Source organism: Pimephales promelas, chromosome 11 (genome assembly GCF_988280905.1).
Source record: "Pimephales promelas chromosome 11, fPimPro1.hap1.1, whole genome shotgun sequence".
In the NCBI taxonomy this organism is placed as follows: domain Eukaryota; kingdom Metazoa; phylum Chordata; class Actinopteri; order Cypriniformes; family Leuciscidae; genus Pimephales; species Pimephales promelas.
Window position 1 is genome coordinate 31,105,572 of NC_142779.1, and position 14,108 is coordinate 31,119,679.

General features: G+C 37.2%; 1 long non-coding RNA gene across 1 annotated transcript in view; it reads left to right on the top strand.

Moving 5' to 3' along the window:
• The first annotated feature begins 549 nt into the window (after positions 1-549).
• Positions 550-14,108, top strand: part of LOC120474460 (uncharacterized) — a 215,523-nt gene continuing 201,964 nt past the window's right edge. The window contains exon 1 of the long non-coding RNA XR_016145606.1: positions 550-698. This is a non-coding gene — a long non-coding RNA (uncharacterized LOC120474460). The remainder of the gene's footprint in view (positions 699-14,108) is intronic.

Below are 14,108 nucleotides of genomic sequence, written 5' to 3' on the forward strand. Positions count from 1 at the left end.
CTGGAGATTTGACTCGCGGAAGGACGTGAATGGCGTAGACATATGCGGATACACGCGGATAGCTCAAAATGCGTAGAGATAACACGCCACCTGACTCGAAAGTGGCGTATATGTTTACGCAAAAGTCATGATGTCATGTTGTAATGCTAAAGGTCTAACTATCTCTCTCTCTAGCTCATTTGAACCGATGTGGTCTTGCGTCTACTCAGTCAGTCCCTCCATGTTCTTCAGTTTAAATGTCTGCGAAAAATCTGCAAACGCTAAGGCCTCCTACACTGTAGAGATGAGTGTCTTTAATGAGGGCTCCAGAGTGTCTTTGGGCAAATGTAGCTCGTTTAGTGCAGGGTTTGATCTTTAGTATGAATGCAGAATGCTGATGTTATATGCTCTTCACAAGGCAATATCATCTGATGAGCACCTTAGTATGCATGTTACAATGGTATTAGCCTCAGAACGTACAAACAAAGTCGAGTCAGCGGGTTAATTAAAACAGATGAGATGGACCAGTCGAAATATTTTTTTTATCAGTTGTTGTTTTCAGATCTACAGATCCTCTGGAGGAATGAATTTGAAGTCAGGTGACCTTGACACCCACCCATGACCAGCATGCTATGGTAGGATGCCCATGAGTGGCCCCGCTGAAAGCGATGCCTGCCGGAAGCCCTCCCCATGCTCACTCCCAGTGTCAGGTGTCAGAGGTGAGTGCTGCCTCACAGTAAATGAAGCATACAGAGGAGGTGAAACTACACAGTTCACATCACAATCCTGAGTCATTGACCAATCAGTGCCATAGAACACAATGCAATAGGAACTACGTGACATTGAACCAACCCATCCATGGCATCACAGTTAATGCAGGTCAGTGAGTGATCAATATTGACTTGTGAAAGACACATGCCTTCCAATTTATTGGTGATTGTATTGTACGTACTTTTAAATATGTGTGATAAAATCAATCCAATTCTAATTTCCTATTTGGAAAAGTGCGACGGCACTTGATTTCTAAGGAAAGTTGGAAATAAACAACTCGCAGTGATTATGTCAAGATGTAGCACAAGCGCTTGTGGGAAAATTATGCACCGATGCATACTTTGAAAATCTGGAAATAATTAATAAAACTACACTAACTATTGAAGTGAATATGTGTGTGTAAAATGGGTTACATTCTAAATGGAGCACAAGTTCTTCTTGATAAGGAAACCAATCCCCCTGCCTTATTGTTTTCAGGGCCTCTTTTATTAATCAGCAAAATAGAGGGTATGTCCTCTCGTAAATTTTGCTACTGGGCAGAAATACATCTATGAAGAAACCCACGCACCCCAGCGCTTACACTATAAAAACCACAGACTGAAACGGTCATGATGGGGTCAGTTCAGCTGGTTCACATTAGGTAGAGCACTAAAATGTTTATATTACCCTTCAAAGGCATCATCATTAGATATAATGTTTCATGTTTGTTGGTTCGTGTTTGAATAAATGATATAATTCAAAGTCTGGTTACTAGTTTAGCCATGACGATATGCTTTGCTTTGATGGAAAGAGCTTTCTGTGAATTGCATTTGACGAATTTGCTGTATGTTTACAGTCCATAGAAGGGTTCACAATGTGCTTTTAAGGGCCTTTGAGCAGTCCCATTGTCAGCTGACATCCACAGAGAAAGAGGAGTCTGCTGTGAGGAATTGGCTTCGGGAACGGTACCTCGCACACAAAGTGCTTTACGGCTGTTGCTGGATTTACTCTCAGCCTCTTGATCTCAGCAGTATTGAGAAATGAGCCACAAGCCTTTAAATGTGATGCTTCTTCCCATTATTCAGTCTTTAGCACAACACAATCATTCATATACATGGTGGCATATCAGCATAACCCCCAATCTTAATCTAAACCTGATTCTTCAGCTAGAGGTGACTGTTTTATTGTTTGGCATCAGCAAAATAGTGCTTTAGCGTAGCGAAACATTTCAATGAAAAGAAATCTTAACATGCAGAAATTGTGGAGACTTTTGGCAGCAGGTCATCATGGTCAAGCAAATGCTCTTACATCTCCATTCCCAGCTTAGTTTATTATTTTCATGGCCACTTTTAGGTTTGTAAAGTTTTTTTTATTGAGCATATTATACAGTCTTCGATCAACAATACAGGAGAGGCTCAGATATTTTTATATAAGTGTACATATAGACAAAAACAAAAACAAAAACAGACAAAGCGGAAGTAGAATAAAGTTTGGTAGCAGAAAGTACAATAATAATTTATATGAATAAAGTAAAAGGAAATAAATATTTATACAGATACTGATTGTAAGAAATCTGTGAAGGGTTGCCAGATCTTATAAAAAACCTGAGAGATTGTCCTTCAACAAATATCTAATTTTTTCCCAAATGTAGAGTATTGGACATGTCCCGAAGCCACATTTTGTCGGTGGGTATTTCATGGCCACTTTTTTTCTGCATAAAGGTGAAATTTCTAAATTCTTCACAAATTCTGTTATAGTTTCGATAAGCTTGAGCTTCAGAATCTGGATACGATATACGCCTCTTGACGCATGTAACGACATTTTACACATAATAAATGTGGTCCTGGCCACTTTTAACACTGAGGTATGACTGTCCTCTGTGGCTTGACAATTCTCTTTACGAGCCTCGAAACCCAGACACTTTAAAGACATTTATGAATAGACCATTTCTCCAGTCCACCACAAGGTTTTTGTATTAATATTTTGTTGATGAACTTCCAAACTTGTTTTAGGTTTTAATTAGGAATGGAAAATGTAATTAATTAATCAAACCCTGTTCTTTAATGGTTCAATTAACAATTCTTGATGGTTCTATGAATTATTAACGATTCTTTAATTTGAGGTTCATTGATTATTTACTTTCAGGTCGGCTCCATACAAAACGATGTGTTGTCACATGAACAACCAGCCAGTTATAACACAATTTTCAATATTTAGAATTGCGTACGATCAGTTCATCAGGAACAGCAACATGAGGGAAAGAGTGAGTCGTTAGATGATTCAATCAAATAATGCATGATCTATGAGGGTAGACTTGTTTGGTGAACTTGCGCATGAATGAATAATTCCAGATTGAATTGTGGTGTTACATCTTCTACACACTGGTTTGCTGGAGTTCAACTGTTCTTTGACTCGAATTTCCCGATCTCTGTGTGAACTATTCTCCCAGTATGGTGCTTAAAAACTCTTCGGTGGATTTACAGAGACTACCTCCCGTCTCCTTGGCGGAATATACAACTGTTGTTCCGCATTGGGAATTACACGCCTCCCCAGGGTACATTCGCAACTCCTATGTGAGGACTTTGAGGCCTTACCAGGACAAAGATCTCATCCTGGTCATCTGGTCATCACATTATCGCTCTTCCATTGGGTCAAATGGTAAAAGGCAGAGTATCAATTTGGGAAACAGACTCTGCTCAAACAATCACCTCTCAGCTCTCAGAAGTCCTCTTGCTGTAGATGGCTTCAATGAATGCAAGGTCAATATCGAATGAATCTTTTATTCTAAATGACTTGTTCATATCTTACTATCTGGGGCCAGTTGCAAAAACTTAGCCCCTATGTTAAGACTGTGTCTTAAGAACCAATTTTGCCAACTAGAAGTTAGTCAAGAGGTAATCACTGATTCAAATTAGACTGATCTACCTTTTTATGTAACCAACTTAAAAAAGTTAGAAAAAAAAAATAGATTTTAGACTTTATGCAACCGGCCTCTGGTCTTTTCATTTGCAACTGAGACTTGGTTAAAACAGGGTGACTTAATGCCTTTTGGCGAGAATGCTCCCCAACTTCAACAAGTTTCTTCAGTTCGATTAGCTGATATGATCTTTACTATTAATTGTATTGGTTTTAAGTAGGATGTTATTCTGGCTCATCTTTTTAAGGATATATTTTTCTGATATTAGTTCTGTGGTATAACGGCTATAGTAAACAGCTCTTTAGCCAAATGTGTTGTACCAGCTAGTTTAAAAGTGCAACTTTAAAAGTTGTGTAACTTCTGTTGAAACCTAAACTTGATCTGGTAATGAGCAGTTACTATCAGCAAATCTCTGAACTGCCTTTCATCATTAAGCTTCTGGAGAAATTATTTTTTTTCACAGCTTCAGTCTTACAAATGAAGGTTATAAATGATATCTTGCTTGCTCTGGATTCAGGCTCTTGTGTCGTGGTGATTCTGTTGGACCTGACCGTGGAATTGAGTTGATACCATTAATCATAATGTTTTTCTTGAACATCTTGAATGTAGGTATCCAGGGCACTGCACTACACTGATTCTTACCTAGAGAATAGGACTTTTTCCTGTAAATTTGGGAACTTTCCCTCATTATCTGCTTCTTTTTTTGTGTGGAGTGCCCCAGGGATCCATTGTGGGGCCTTTATTGTTTTCCCTTTATATGGTTCCCTTGGCCCATATTTTTCAGAAATACATTTCATAACACTGCAATGCGGACGATACTCAGTTTAACCGGTAAGATTTGACACCGCTGTTTCATTCTATGAATTTCTGAAATCCGTAAATGATATTTAAAGGTGGATGACAAATATTTTTTTGCAGCTTAATGAAGATTTCAGGTTGTACTGCAAATTCACCCCCTGCTCTGGAAGCCCAGTTACAGTTGGTCTAATCTCAACCAGTGTAAGCAAACACATCTTTGACCCTTTACTATTTTTTGATAAACTAATTAGTGCTTTCATTATAGGAAGCATCTTTTATTTCAGATCTAATGAAAAGTTGAAGCATTTTCTTTTAGTGTTTCAAGCACTTGTCACATAAAGTTTAGATTATTGTGATTCTCTTAATTCTGGTCTCCCTTAATCATCATTATCTCGATATTGTACAAAATGCGGCTGTATGACTTTTGATTGGGTCTAAAAAGAGCGACCATATCTCCCCTGTTTTAGCATCCCTCCACTGGCTTCCTGTTGAATTTGGGGTTGATTTGAAAATCCTTATGTTTGTATAAGGCGTTGTCTGGCAGTGCATCAATATATATTAGTAACCTTTTTCAGCCATCCTGTCCTGATAGGACGCTTAGATCTTCTAATCACAAATTACTCTTAACTGTGTCTCAGTGTAGCAACAAATCGAAGGGTTATTTGGCCTTTTCTGTGGCTGGGCCCAGGCTTTGATCTGGATTAAATCTGGATTAAATCTGCTCTTAAATAATATTTTCTTTTATAGCTTTTGGAAACTTGTAATTGCTGTTTTTATTGTGTACACTTGCTTCGGCACACTGTATAGCAATTTGGATAAATTTATATTGTGTTTAAATGTCTCTATAAATAAATGTTGTTGTTGTTGACTGATTCATGAGTCTTAAGTTTCAGTTCAAAAAGTTGTTTTTTTTCCACACACTTTGTAAAACATTTCTTTAGTTGATTCAGGAGTGATGCAGCGTAGCCAGTGAATCTGTAGAAACACTGTCAGAGTTAGTACAGCGTTCTGTGCAGTTATCTTCATTAAAATCATCGATTCAGATTTTTTTTTTTCTAGTTTTAGTATCGAAATTGTTTTGTGTGTTATGCGTGTTTGGATCACAAACTGTTGCCTGTTATCTGCATCAATCCATGTCATTAGTAAGGAAATTGAAGGAGAGCGAGAGAGAACGAATTGAATGTCAGAAAAACAGCCTAGTGATGTTGATGATGGATTCTCCCCTAATCGAAACAATTTGCTTAGTTTCCCAGCTGGGTTTCATGTGCTTTTGATTACTCTCTGCTATTTAGTTCCACAAAATTACATGCTGCTTAATGGGCTTTTAATGGTTATAGGTTTCTCTACTTTTTAATGAGGTTCACCAGTTGGTTGCTAATGCCCTATGGATATTTGGCACGTGTCCAGATCGAGAACTGTTTTTGTCTTTATTCTAGTTTACAACTCACTTTTCTTTGTGGTGTAAAACCTCAACAAGAACTCCAATATATCTTGGGGCTTTAGATGCACTTCACCAATCCGTTTTTAATTTATCGCCTAATCCTTATCCCAGAAGCCAAATAATTCCATCATTAAATGCTTGATCACTAAGCTTCTGGATCTTTTTCTCATTTCATTCATTGTTTATGTTTGAGTGCCATAACAGCAAATTAATGCCTATTTTTTTAATGGTGTATTTGAGTTTTTTTTGCTTGAGATAGAGTCAGTTATTTATTGCAAATCTTTGCAAATTCCCCCCACCCCCGAACAAACTAAGACATGGCCCCGTCCCCAAGCAGTGATGTCATGCACACACATTCTTATTGTTGTTGTCTTCAAGAAGCACCAATATGGTGTAATATTACTGATAAAGGAAGTGAGGCGAATGCATTTTGTGTAAATACATTTATGCGTCTCTGTGAGTCAATACTAAACAGTGTATAAATGCTGCTCGTTATGTGTAAAAATCACTCTATAAGATCAAGGGAGTCCCCAAAAATGTTATTAATATATAGTTTTTGGCAATATTTTTAATTAGTTTTTATGATTATATTTTCTGTTTGCACTTTAATTGTACTTGTCTTTTCAAATTTTTATTTAATGTTATTTTAGTTCTTTAAAATATAGGCTACTTAAGGAAATGGGAAATGTTGCCTTGCCAAGTAGCTGAAATAAATAAGTTTTATTTTTATGCAGTTAATGTTTATTTTGTTTCATGTAATGGATTTTTGATAACACTTTATTTGAAGGGGTGTGTATAAGACTGACATGACACCATGACATAACGTATGTCTTGAATATGAAGTAAGGTTTATGCATGTTTATGACAACTGTCATTAAGAGTCTTTCGCTCAATAATGACATTTTGAATGCAAATATGACATCGTTTGAGATGTCTTTGTTATGACAACTTGATCGTGGTTGGCTTTGACATTGGCTGTCATAAGGCCGTTATAACTGTGTTATGAATATTTTCGTGACCTCAACTACAGTGGTACTAATTGAATTTGTCATTAAAAAGTTGTAATGGCTTCATGACAGCCAATGTCAAAACCAACGTGACAGTTTAATGTAATCTTAACCAATAAAGCTAAGTGGTTTCTTAAGGTTGATAATTAATCTGCTGTGTCATGTTTATGACAGGTTGTGTTGTCTTAGTAACATCAAGTTGTCATAACAAAGACATCTCAAATAATGTCATATTTGCATTAAAATGTCATAACTGAGCGAATGACACTTAATGACAGTTGTCACCAAAATGCATAAAACTTCATAACATATGTCATGTCATGATTATGAAGATGTCATGTTAGTCTTATGCACACCCCTTCAAGTAAAGTGTTACCGATTTTTTGTTTTTACGGTCTAAGTTTTAATAGTTAACAATAAAAATCCTGATTCCCATGACAGTGTAAGAGGCGCTGATCTGACCCTTAAAGGGTTTTGTCATTTAAGCACTGCTGGACAAGTAACAAGTCTTTTAATAGGAACATAAACAGCTGCTTTCTGATGTGTACCTGTTTATGGGAACCAATTAAATTAAAAGAGCTACACATCTTGTTCTCGAACTAAGGCCCATGCAGATACACTCTCTCATTGCATAACTTTTGACTGGGCCAGTTTGCAACTTATTCTTGCCAAGAGCCGCCTACTTCGAAAAAAGGTTGCAACTGCCTTCTTTTTGTGGACAGATCCCAAGGGAAATCCCTAAAGAAATGATCTGAAAATGTGTGCAGAATTTATGATGGATTTCTGTCCATCCAAATGTAATAAGCAGTGATTATTTAGTAGAATATCCAGTTTTTCCTCTCAAACTTCATTTTGTTTCCAGGCACCTCAACTCCTGGAATTTGCATTGCAGTCGGAAAACCGGATTAGAGCCTGCAACTTTCTTAAGTGCAACATGCATTCGGTGTTATAGTGATCGGACTGATGGGGTTTGTAGATGTTCCGTCTGAGTATGAGTCTACGTGATACCTTTCAGCGTATCACACTTAGGAAGCGGTTGAGGTACAGGTTAATGCCATCATGCAATGGTTCAAATTACTGCAAATATCGATGTTTTGTTACTGACACTGCTGTGTGTCTTATGACCTTGCCTGGTATTTATTCATTTATTTCATTTATTTTGAAGTCACTGCCATATTTTTCCATGTTTCCAAAGGAGGATATTGATTTTATGGAGAATATTTCACAACAATCATAAATATGAATGTTTAAAACTATAAACGAGTGAAATTCGTGTTTCAACCGACAAATTCAATCTAGGATTCAAAGGCATTTGCATAATATAAAAAGTCTTTATGTTTGTGTCTGCTTTTCTGTTATTCTGTGGTTTTCATTTTTCCACTCATATTTTCTGTGGCTCTCCAGAGCAGTGTAGCTGCTTTGAGATTTTGAACAAAGCTCTGCAGGCTTTGTTCAACTATAAAATTGGATGAAAGCTTGCCTGAAAGCTCTCAGAGGAGACAACAAAGCCATTGCCTCTATATGGAAAACTAGAAAAGCCTGAGTTTGGCTCTTGGATAGATTCTTCTACAGCTCTGCTTTCAAGCCTACACCCTACACTTCAATAACAGCACTCCTCGTTGTCATAGTATCCTGAGAATTATTTGCTTAAACAGTTTTAGACTGCAAATATTTGATCATATTTCACACGAATTAGTTGTCTTTCTTTCCCTCCAAAAAGAACCTCCAGGTCCTGTCCAGTCAATCCAATGCAAGGTAATTTACATGACTATCTGCTAGGGTTGAGTCAAATGTAATACTCCAAATATATTTAATAACTTTGCTGGTAAAGGAACCAAAACAGTTAAGCAAAAATGTGAATATAATGAATGAATTTCAATGCAAGTTTTCTAATGATCTTGTTGTAGATATCCAACAGGTAAAATATAAAACATTTTCAGCGAATATCCTTTTGCACAGTTTTAAAATACATCAAATTGTGAGTGTAACACTAGGTTGCAAGCTGCATTTCATGTTGACTTGAACTTTTGTATGCTGTTATACAGGACTGTCACCATTCTTGTGGATATTCATTGGAAAAAGGATGATTTTATATATATATATATATATATATATATATACAATTGGCTTCATCACTGTCTCCTCTCCACCAGTAAGCTGGTGTGTGGTGGGCGTTCTGGCGCAATATGGCTGCCGTCGCATCATCCAAGTGGATGCTGCACACTGGTGGTGGTTGAGGAGATTCCCCTCTCTATCTAAAGCGCTTTGAGTGCCGAGAAAAGCGCTATATAAATGTGATGAATTATTATTATTATTTAAGGCTGTCGAGCCCCACTGGTGCGTTAAAGTAGTTTCAGTGGCAACGGTTCCGTATCGCATGCCAACTACCGCAAAACACAATATCTACCCAAACACCACCCGTCATTCACGCACTATCCACAGGAATGTATACAAATAAACCAACAGACTCTTCAAGTTTTCAAGAATTCTACGAAACCATAGTGTGGCGGCCTGTAGAATCTTTCCATTTCAACCACAGCCAATTTCTGCTCCTTTCTGCTGCTTCAGATAAGTTCTTTACTGTGCGACGCAATTCTTGGCCGATGAATCCGAGATCTCTGAGGAACCGGGTTGTAGAGTGATCCACAAAACCTCGACAACCCATTTCCACTGGATAAACTTGGACTCTCCATCCTCGCTTTTCTGCTTCAGTGGCCAGATTAGCATACCGCAATTTCTTTCTTTCATATGCCTCATCTACCGCATCCTCCCATGGCACTGTTAGCTCTATCAGTCAGGTGGAAAAATAAGCCGTTGATCAAGATCAGCCAGCATCTTTAGTCCCTAGCAGCTTCTAGTTGTCCTGGGGTGCGTTTCGCGAAAGCATCGTTAGCCAACTATGGTCGCAAGTTCCGTCGTTACCCAGTGGTGGAATGTAACGAAGTACAAATACTTTGTTACTTTACTTAAGTACATTTTTCATGTATCTTTACTTTACTTAAGTAGATTAAATAGTGCATACTTTTTACTTTTACTTTGTTACATTTTGCAGCAATTATTATACTTTCTACTCCACTACATTTCTACAACTTCTGTTACTTTTTCATTACATTTTCTGATCAGTTTTTCCCCTGCCAAAACGTAATCTGACCATCTGTTCGTTGCACGTTTGTCTCACCAGTGACGTTTGGTTGCCATAGATATAGCAACCCGGTCACACTAAATGTGTCTCGCACGCAGTGTGTTTATTGTGCAATTTATACGCAAAAACTTGTTTTTATGTGCATAGGAAACGCACCGTTTGGTTAGGATTATGGCAAGCCACGAGGTTCAGAATTACACCATAAATTAATCGCGTTTACGGCCAAAGATAGTTATTAATATATAGTAAGGATAAGCAGGATGTGCATATTGTCTAATTGCAAGCTTGTTTCTGGTGACAACATTTTTTTTCCATAATTATTGAACATCATTATAGGAGTATAAGGTGGAACGAGTTAGAATTAAATGTTTTATTAATCATTAGAAAAAAAAATAGACATTAAGAGAATAAATTGTTATGCAAGTGCTTTTACTTTTAATACTTAAAGTACATTTAAAATCGGGTACTTTTTACTTTTTACTTAAGTATGGTTGTCATTGTGTTACTTCTACTTTTACTAAAGTAAATATTTATCTGTTTATTTGTAATTTTACTTAAGTACTGAGATTCAGTACTTCTTCCACCACTGTCATTACCAATAGAGTTAAATGGAAATTGCGACCAACTTGCGATCATAGTTGGCTAACGATGCTTTCGGGAAACGAACCCCAGGGCGAGAATTGGTGTTAACACCTTTTCTTGGTGGTTGCTCGCCTGGGCGGAGGAATATTGTCTTCTGCGTGTACTGTTCTGCTAGGTGGCAACTTATTGGTCATGCTGCGCTTGCCTTGGGTTAAAAAAACGAATTTGTGATGTCAGCCAAAATGGAGTTTGAGAAGCAAAATAACAATAATAATAATAACGAAATACGATTTTCACTGATGAAATTATGATTAAAAAAAATGGATGACAGAAAATGAATGGCAGTTAGAAAGTTGCAATATATATATATATATATATATATATATATATATATGAAGAGTTCAGATGCAAAAGCCTCTAAATGCCATTTGAAATTTTCTTCTTGAATGATGATTTTTATCAAACTTGTATATTTAAGTTCAGTAATTTCACTTAAATAACAATTAATAGGTAATTATCATTGACATTTAAGTGAAATCACTGAACTTAAATATACAAGCTTGATGAAAATCATCATTAAAGAAGAAAATTTCAAATGGCACTTAGAGGCTTTTGCATCTGAACTCTTCATATATATATATAAGCTATGTCACACTAAATATTACCTAACACTTTCCCTGCCAACGTTTTTTGAAAAAAGTTGCCAGTCAGCGCATTTTTGATCATTATCACAAAAGTTTCATGATTGGCCCCAGAATACTTTGTTGTATGAATATCTGAACATATAATATATCAGAATAAAGAACAGACTCTGTGCTTTTAAGCATATAACAAACATTTTATTCTAGCTTTATGCATTCTTTTTTTATCAACACTTGAATATGGGTAAGTTTAATAATAATAAAAAAGCGGCATTTTGAGAAAACCGCGTTTTTGTCAAGATCGGATTCAGAACGATGATCAAAACATAGATGAGTCAACACCCCCAAAGCTCTTTCAATTCTGTTAATGGCGGGGAAGCGTTGTCTCATAAATGAGGACAACATTTTTATAAAAGGTTACAGAACAAGCCTTTGTGTCACCGAGTTCAAAGACTTGAGTACAATGGTATTTTGAGGCCCTGCAAAATAGTTCGACAAAAAGAGCCACATCTGCATGTTTGTGTCGGAGTCCAGATGACCTGGTGGTCAGCCTGTGGGAGCTGGAAGAGCGGTTAGAGAACCAGACTGAGCTTCAGAGGAGAGCGCATGGCTGCGGTTTAGCATGAGGGAGGAGAGAGGCCCGAGGGTTCGGACGAATCCCTCTCTCTTTCTACAGCTCCTCTGATGTGTTTCTCACATGGGACACTGCTGAAGGGAAAGCGGGAGGTATCATATTACTGTCCCGTGCAGCTGGAAAAGTCCCTCTCTGCAGGTTTCCTCTGGTGAAGTTTATATCCACCTCGTGAGGTAGTTCATTATTAATACGTGAGAGATCCACTCTGTAGGAAAATTGCGGTTAAGTTATTAACGTCGTGAGACGTCGGGTTGAGAGCAGCCAGTGTGTGTTTGTTGTTTTCGTTGCCTTGGAGGAGCGTAACACAAACACACATTTCACCCTCTGTGTTTGTCTTCGTCCGTTTCTATCCGTAGATTTGGCTGTGGCTTTAATATGTCTTTCATCCTTAGTGGGAAAAAAACCCTTGAGTTACTGCTCAGATTTATGGACCTTGTTAAAGCTTTTTTTTTTGTTGTTTTCCTGCGTGCTGAGCCACGCTAAAATTAGCTCAGTGATACCTGAGCTCTTTTTGGCCTTAGAGTGCTTCAACTTCTGATATATTCGGAATGTGCTTGTGTACTTGGCTGCGCACAGTGAATACGAGCGAGTATTGTTGCTGCTGCAGAGGGCAGTCTAAGACTTCTGGTCTGCGTGGCGAGAAGGGCAGACACACACACACACACACACACACAGAAGCCATGCCAGCGGAGCAGTAATAAGACACTGGTGACTGAGGCTGTGGAGACGAGTAGGGATTAAGATTGGAATGATAATGCTTTAGGCTATTGTGAACCCACACAAATGAGCAAAGCTTTGTATCTGTTCCATTGCTATGTTATCTTTTTACATTATGTTCCTGTTCTGTGCAATAAATCAGCTGATCAACAAGCTAATGTTGGACATGAAATGCGATCTCTGGCAATTCCAGCCCACGAAGGTTCCCCGACAGTATGCCTTCAATGAAGAAGTGTGTGAGCGGAAACATGATCTGAAACGATTTATCGGCAAGGTCGATAAATATTGGCTGATATTTGGCGTTGTAGCCCACAAACCGTATTCACTTTATAGCCCTTAAAGTCCCCGTGAAATCAAAATTGAACCTATTTACTTTGTTAGGGCATATTACTAGTCTTGTGGTGAACAATTAATCCGTGCAAGTAAAAATATATTAAAAAAATGTTTTACCTTGGTAATCTTTAATCAAAATCTGAAAAGTTACTTCCGGTCTGGAACGGTTTCTTTTTCTGATGACGTAGGTTTCACAGCTTGGGTGGGGAAACGCTTAACCACTCCCCTCAAACCGTTAGTTTGCTATGAGCGAGAGATGGAGAGGAGGAGCGCTAGAGTAAAACCCTCGGTTCAATATTCCGTTTCACTTGGAAATACGTCACAGCACTGGAGAAAAATCGTTTGCAACTTCCGGTTCACGGGGACTTTAATCCTGTAATTGTGGACAAATGTGGGCACAGAGGACTCAGGTGTGATCCTAATTTTTATTTATTATAAATGTTATATCACTGTCTTTGATAAAGTTTTGTCTATCCATTTATGGTGTTTATTTCTTATTTTGGGGGTATTTTTGAATTTATTTACTTTAAAAAGTACCATATTTTCTATGTAAATTATGCTTATTTTGTGTTTGTTTGTTTTTTTTATTTAAAAAAAAAATTGTGTGTGAGCCAAACTTAGGAAAAGTAGCCAAGTCTTGTACTGATCAGATCAAGGAAAGTATTTTTTAAAAATAAATCAAAACTATTTTGCCCACATTTTTCCAGAATACAGTTTTAGGGTCAAGACATTTTGCATCAACCTTGCCCATTTGGAGATTTTTGATATTTAAATAAATAAATCTGTGTCTAAATTGCTGTAATTAAATAATATATCATATAATAATGGAAATATTAAATGATAAATGTTACACTGTAAACAATGCTGGGTTGTTTAAACCCAAATTTGGGTAAAATTTGGACAAACCCAAATGTTGGGATAAAATTTAATTTCAAATTTTAACCCAACTTCAACTTTCACTTTCAACTGTAAACGTTTTAATTGCATTTTTAACCCAACATTTGGGTTGAAACAACCCAACAATTTTTAGAGTGTAAATGTTTAAATAAATAGCCAAAAAATGATGTTTAATATTGCAAAATACAGTTTCATGATGGATTGGAAATAAATTTACAGTTCACACCAGACACTTTATAGGTACACCTGTTCAACTGCTTGTTAAAGCAA